This window comes from Solenopsis invicta, chromosome 3, assembly GCF_016802725.1.
Source record: "Solenopsis invicta isolate M01_SB chromosome 3, UNIL_Sinv_3.0, whole genome shotgun sequence".
NCBI classification, from domain to species: Eukaryota; Metazoa; Arthropoda; class Insecta; order Hymenoptera; family Formicidae; genus Solenopsis; species Solenopsis invicta.
Window position 1 is genome coordinate 32,559,471 of NC_052666.1, and position 6,892 is coordinate 32,566,362.

Genomic DNA, 6,892 nt, shown 5'->3' on the forward strand with positions numbered 1-6,892 from the left:
ATAGAGATGCAAATCTGTCCTCGTTTACCTTATCTCAGACATTTTCACCTCGCTTAATGATTCAATATTTTTGGACGTCGGTGCGATGCCCTGGGAGATTAAATTAAAGCGTTCAATGTATAAATTGCCTAATTTGCCTTAATTTCGTGACTGATATCGCGCGCCGCGGCGCAACAAATTACCAGTTATCGATCACTGTAAATTATACAGCGCAGCTTCTCGAATTACCGACGTGCACACAGAATTCTTTTCGCCATGCGCCCGGTTTGTTTTCGTTCCTGCGTTAATGATCCAACTTCTCGCTGCTCGAAGAAGTAAGATGATGGCCAATTAAGAAAGTTAAATGAAGTTCTCTACGCGGATATGCCTGCGCTATAAATTTTACCGCGAAAATTTACTGTAATAAAACAATGAAGCTGAGAGTCAAAATTATACTCGTGCTGTAAGACACGTGCGAAAATTCCTGTTATTTTAGAATAGAGTTAATCTAGTTTTGTATCGCAACGTGGATTTTTATTCATTTTCTTATCTTTTGTTCAATATACTTGTGTAGAAGCGTGATGAAATGTCGGTTTCTTGATAACGCGAGAATAAATCAGTATATCTACAGTGCGTTACATCCGAAGTGCGTCTATATCCGGTGCGTTTGATGTACGAGAGTTACCACAGCTCTTTTATTAATAGAAAAGGTCGGAGTTGTTTGAAGAGTTTCAAACGATGAAAGGTACTCGAAATGTTACAGCTGCGCAAACAGCATCAGGTGAAGTTGCTCAGTGTGTACGTACGTAACTTTTTTTTCTAGTTACGCGTGTTTGTGCATTTTTCTCGATGCATGTGCAATTTGAAAATCTGTCTTCTTTGTTGATAAACTATGTTGTAACGTTTTTATGAAACAAATATTCGTAATAGCTTCCAAGGTTTCAGAGAACGTAAACGTTTTATCCGTATACATTTTGGCTTCATATTTCTCAACAACTAGTATTGAAACTAGATTAATTCAAAATAACAATTTTTTTCTTTATTTTAGAACAAAATATATTCTATTTTTTTTTATATTGCACATCTTGTTTTAAAATGGATCCTTCGCTTGGTATGCGTTAGCCTGCTGCGCTTGAAATATTTTGTTTACTTTTATTTTATTACATCACTGCTCAGTGATGAAACGACGCAAATTGAATCACGCTATACAAGCGAGATGTAACAGCTGCTTAAGGCTTCTTCGAGACGAGCATGATTTGCGTCTCAGGGCCGTACAGTTTCAAGTTCAAATGCGCTCGCTACCGGCATAAGAACACCGCTGTTAGCAATTAAGGGCACTCGATAATGATGGAACTGTACGGAACCGGCAACTCTAAGCTGCTTAGAGCCGGCAGCGAATCTGTCACTGTCAGTCGTCACCTATTCACCGCCGCGGCCGCATCCACTTGCCGATGGAATAAAATTTAGCCGTGGCGCGATTAAAGTCACATTTCCCTTAAACGACGCTTATAGAAAGATACGTCGCTTTGAACGAGTTTAAGAAAATTCGGAAATATTGGGTTATTACATAATGTTCGGATTTTTTTTTACTTTTTTTTCAATAAAATTTGTATCATTTGTAGTGAATCGAAATAATAATGATGATCATAATACATGTATAGTAGTAATAAATTTGTCATCGCATAAAAAGCGCGGCACAACATGTGTGATATAAATGTCTCGCAACATACATTTTTAGAAAAATATGAACATATATTTAGAGAAAATGTGTGTGCATGTGTGGCAATCAATTAATATTCTGGCTTTTATAAATATTTAAATTTGACGTACAACAAGTCAGTCTGACATTGAGTTTCAGAACTGTAAAATCTTTCTTGAATTTAATTTAATTATGATATATATCATTCCTATATTAATTATCTTAATGGATGGTGCAAGTATTAATATAACCTATTAAGCATGAAGCATATTGTCAGAGACATCAGATAAAATTTATAATTCTTCTCTTATAAAGCAGATAATAAGAAAATGAAAGAGATTTAAATCCCGCTTTCTTTTTATGAAGTTTATAGTCGGATATTAATACTCGAGGAACAATATTGGAAATTTTATCAAGTTTTTATTATTTGCGTGATAAATTTGTTGCAAATTTTATTGCGTGCGTGTAACTCGATCAATCTCTCCCAGTCGATGCTGTCTATAGAATAAATACACCTCGAGCACGTCGCGAATGTTACCGTTTCACTTTTTTCCTTGCGTCTTTTCTCCTCTCATTTTCTCCCGTCCGTCTGTGTCGAGGACACTCCTTCTCGAGTGTAGAGCACGTGTGGAATTCTCAGCACCGTTGCCAGTCGATACGCCGGATTTTCGAGGGTAAAAAACTCGTGTCTCATCACGGGGACAAATCTAAAAGCACTATACACACGAGATTGCGCGTTTGAAAAAGGAGCAGGGTAGTTTTTTCTCATTGTATCCCCAGTTTTATGTCTCAAAGTACAAACATTTTTTTCGTATTTGCTTCTTTTTTGGTTGCTTACTTTCCGAATTATTTAAATTAACATAAAAAAAATTGTATTACGAACGCGTATAATTTGATTTTTAAAAATGTGTTTTGAATTGATAGATATTTATGATTTTCTCAAATCTAAAATTTTTGGACTTTTAAAATTTATATTACTAAAAACCTGGAAAATACAGATACACAATTAAATTTTGAAAAAATAAAAATATTTGAATAAATCATCGTTCGACGATTCTTGCATATTTCGACAGATTTGATATTACAAAGAGTTTGCGATGAATGTCGTGAACTCAGGATTTTCGTGATGTAATATACTCGGCGTTTCGCGGAGGCGAAGACATCCTCGCGAGGAACAAGGAAGAGGACGAATCATCGAGTAAGCGATTCGATGTCGGCGGCGTTATTACAGCCGCGTTGCATAACGTGTCATTGACCACGCTGGCTGGATTACTCACGGTTCTTCCTCGTGTGACCTTGGATCGCAATCGAGCCTTCGATGCGCGCCCTTTGTAGACCGGCTGGCTGGCTGGCTGGCTGGCTGGCTGGCTGGCTATAGTGATCCTGGACCCGGTTGTTGAGTAATCATCGACGACACGGGAAGGGCAATGCACCTGGTTGCAGCGAGCCGATTGCGAGCGCGGACGACTGTTTGAAGAACAATGGCGCGCTAATAAACAATCCCCAACTGGACTTTTATGCTTTCGTAGAAAGTAATGAGGATATGACGGTGCTTCGTCGAAACGGAGATAAATCTCCAAGCGCTGAGTTGCGAGCTCAGCGCGATCGCGTGTTCGGTTACGGCTGCAACTGTGGAATGCGACGCATAGAAGGCAGTACAATGGCACGATGATATTCCGCGGTCGCATTTCCTATTATTTTTCTAACGCCTTCCGAGAGATCTCCCCGATCTATACGGCCGCGGGCCGCGGCGCGCGGCATTTAGATTTATAATCCCCGACGATGCATGCTGATGCGCAGGTGGCTGTTGCTTGGCAGTGCAGCGACGCGATGCACGACGATAATTTCTGCATACAGCTGTAGCGCTAATATATCTTATAACGTTTTCTATGAGTAATGATTCTCGGTACAAACTCTTGCTAAAGTTACAAATAACAATTAATACAAGAATATTTTTTGATAGATAATTATGAGAAGATCAAGATAATTTATTTGAAATTGAATTTTTCTTTTTATCGCTGTTATGAAAATAATTCGTTATTTAATTCTAACATGTAAAATAATAATAGCAATAGAAATATCATTTTCGATTACGACTTTTATAATACAAAATTCATGTAGCGTGATTGTTTTCTGATTGTATTAGAGTTAACTACGTTCTTCGAGCTGGTTATAGTAACAGTACATCCTGTACTTTGGTATCTAATCTTCTGCAGCGGATAATAAGGATCCAAGAGATCATTGAACTTTAGCTGCATCTCGCAAGGGAGATTCGCAACCGAGTATTGCAATCTAATGCGTGACATTTAACGTGGATAGCTTGTAAACTTAAGAGACAGGGAAAGGAAAAGTCCTTATTAACTTATTATTTGAGAGCTGTCGTACTTACGAGCCAACGGTAGTATAACACGTTAGATTTTATTTGATATTCCGAAGTCTACAGGTTTACAGCTAGAAAACAATAAATATGTCCTGAGATTAAATTAGATATAAAATTGCACGTAAAAAGTTAGAATATAATTTACAATTGCATCGCAGTTGGCGTATATTGGAAATTTCTCGTCGAGAAGAACGAAACGATGGAGATACCGCTTTTACAAAGTGGAGCAGGCTACAAAAGCGTCTTAATTAAATTCCCGGGATCGTAACATTATATGCAACGGTGTTCTTTCCTATTTATAATCCTCGCCGCCGCGTTTCGCCGTCCAGATCGATCGAACGACTCTGAATGTTTAACGCGCCGCTTCGCGTAAGACGCTTAATCCGACTCGCGACGCGATCGCGAATCCGAAGATCCTGCATAATGTAGCCGCGTCTTCCGTTTTCGAGCGAGCGCTAATTAACGAAAGCGAATTAGTATCCGGCGCCGGGGATATCGCGTATCTCCTACTCTATACACGTCTCCATCGTATTCGCGTGCGAATGCAGTTTTTCCTCCCTCGACGACGCCGACGTCGGAGTCGGAGCCGGAGTCGAGCCAACGTGAAAATTTCATTCGATCGAGCGACATCGAGCGCAATGGCGATGGCGTCTTCGGGTCCAAGTGCAAGCGCGAGACTTGAAAAATGCATTTCAACGACGTATGCGTGCTGCGTGCGGCGCGACGCGACGCGGCGACGTGCGGCATCCTAGAAGCTAATTGAGACAAGAGAGAGAGATAGCAATCGCAACTACTGATGAAATTCAATTTGCTTCTGCGACCTTCTTATTGCTCAAAAAAATTATCCGGTATAATTACGAGCCGACAGAAACACTTATATCAATTAGCGTTTTGAATAGCAATCTCATTATTCGCATTTTCTTAATTCATCATCGACTGACGTGCTTTGTTTTTTTTTCTTTTAATAGGATAGACGTTACTTTAGAAAAGCAACAGCTTTCCAAATAATTGCATACTGACAGATACGCTTCATGCTTCATACATAAATCAATCGGTACTTTAATTTTCAGTCAAAATTTATATTTCTTTTATATTAGCTATTTAGTATTTTATTTTAATGATATTTTATATCGTTATTAAAGAGCTTGTGAATTATTTATTCGCTATTTGAAAACACTCTGCATCCTTGCACAAAGTTTTTACGCGATAAATCAGAATGTAATACTTTGTCGAGTTTCACTGAGAGAGAAATCTCATCTTTAATAGTACTTATCTCAAATGGTAATTATTTATGTATGTGTTTCGTATTTATGTGGCGTAATTAGCAATATTTCACGAATACGTAATGCTATTAATTCAGCGCAGCTTAATAAGTCCGGAGTAATAACAGCCGCAGGAAAGCAGATGCACGTTCTATCGAGACAAGCATCAGTTTTTACTCTTTCACGGAATGAATGGCGCGAGAGGGACTATATACCGCACTCTACGATAAGCGACAGCGCATTCATGGCTTACGAAATGTGGTACATTTTCAAAATGTAACTGCAGTTGCAAATGTAAATGCAGCTGTGAAAATATGAAGAGAATACGGGAGAGCACGGGAGATACGAGAAAGCACTGTGAAAAATGTTCTCAATGTTTATATCGATAACTTGATAACGTACCTTTCTAATACATGAGTTCACCTGTCGATGCGATCACTCTTTGTCCGAAAGCAACGGCGTTACTTGGCCGTTTATTTGCCACGACGAGTTCAAAAAAAGCATCTCTGCTTTAATATCATTATCATATAGCGACGTTACCAAAAAATACAGACAATCGGTTTGACAAAGTTAATCCCTTCACCGACTCGATCTACTCGCTTACAAGGCACAAATTAAATATCTACAGAGATCGGCTTATCGAACATCAACTTCGCATTAACGTCACAACATTCTCGATACAGCCCGCGGCGGGCAACTATCATTCGTCAAAGTCAATTTTGCCTCGGAGCCAATGGCAGAAATTAAACTTGTGCGCGCGCGGCACTTCCGCAATAACATCGTACTTGTGCTCGCGTGCGATGCTGCAAAATTAGAAGCGCCATATCGAGACGAGTTCTTTGTCAAGACGTCGAACGTTAACCGCAGATGCTGGAAGTTATGAATTTTAAACCATGAATAAAAATAAAGATCGGTTCGTTTTTACACAAATCTAAGCAAGGATAAGTCGACGAGTCAGATGTCGATATATTTAGAATATAAGATTTTTTATCTTAATAGAGAGATGCCATTTTACAAGTGTCACATCACTTTTTGTATGGCGACGTTGAAGATATTTTATTGTATGTATATTTTTGGTATTAATTAGAAATCCGATAAAGTGTCACTTAATTCTCTATTTTGCAAAACAATTTAATTATGTATTCTTTTTTCGTGTCATTTAAAACATCTATCTATACGATAAAACTTCTCTATCTTTAGTTTGAAATTGAGATCTGTCAGGATCTTTTATTATCTTATATTGCATGAATCCAGTTATACGCGTCAACGTCGTTTCGTATAACCGTGGATAACAGAAAAACCTACAAATATACAAAAGTACATTATTTTTGAAAATTATCTGAAAATCTGATAAAGCATCATTTACTTTCGTATTACAGTTTCATCCACGTCCACCGCGGAAGTGTCACGCGATAAAAAAAAACCAGAGTACGCTCCAGCATCTCGCCTAATGGAATTAGCTTCCTTGCAGGATACGTAGAGAGATACGTCCTGCAACGGGTTGGCGACGATCTCGGGGTGTGTGGCGTGTGTGTGTGTATGTATGTATGTGTGTGTGTGTGTGTGTGTGTG

The 6,892-nt window shown here is 38.7% G+C and overlaps 1 long non-coding RNA gene across 1 annotated transcript; it reads right to left on the reverse strand.

Annotated features, from left to right (window-relative positions):
• Positions 1-4,060: 4,060 nt before the first annotated feature.
• LOC120357092 lies at positions 4,061-6,197 on the reverse strand. Its single transcript, XR_005574296.1, has 2 exons — positions 5,723-6,197; positions 4,061-4,129 (listed from the first exon to the last, which is right to left on the reverse strand). It is a non-coding gene; the product is annotated as an uncharacterized LOC120357092 (long non-coding RNA).
• Positions 6,198-6,892: the final 695 nt, after the last annotated feature.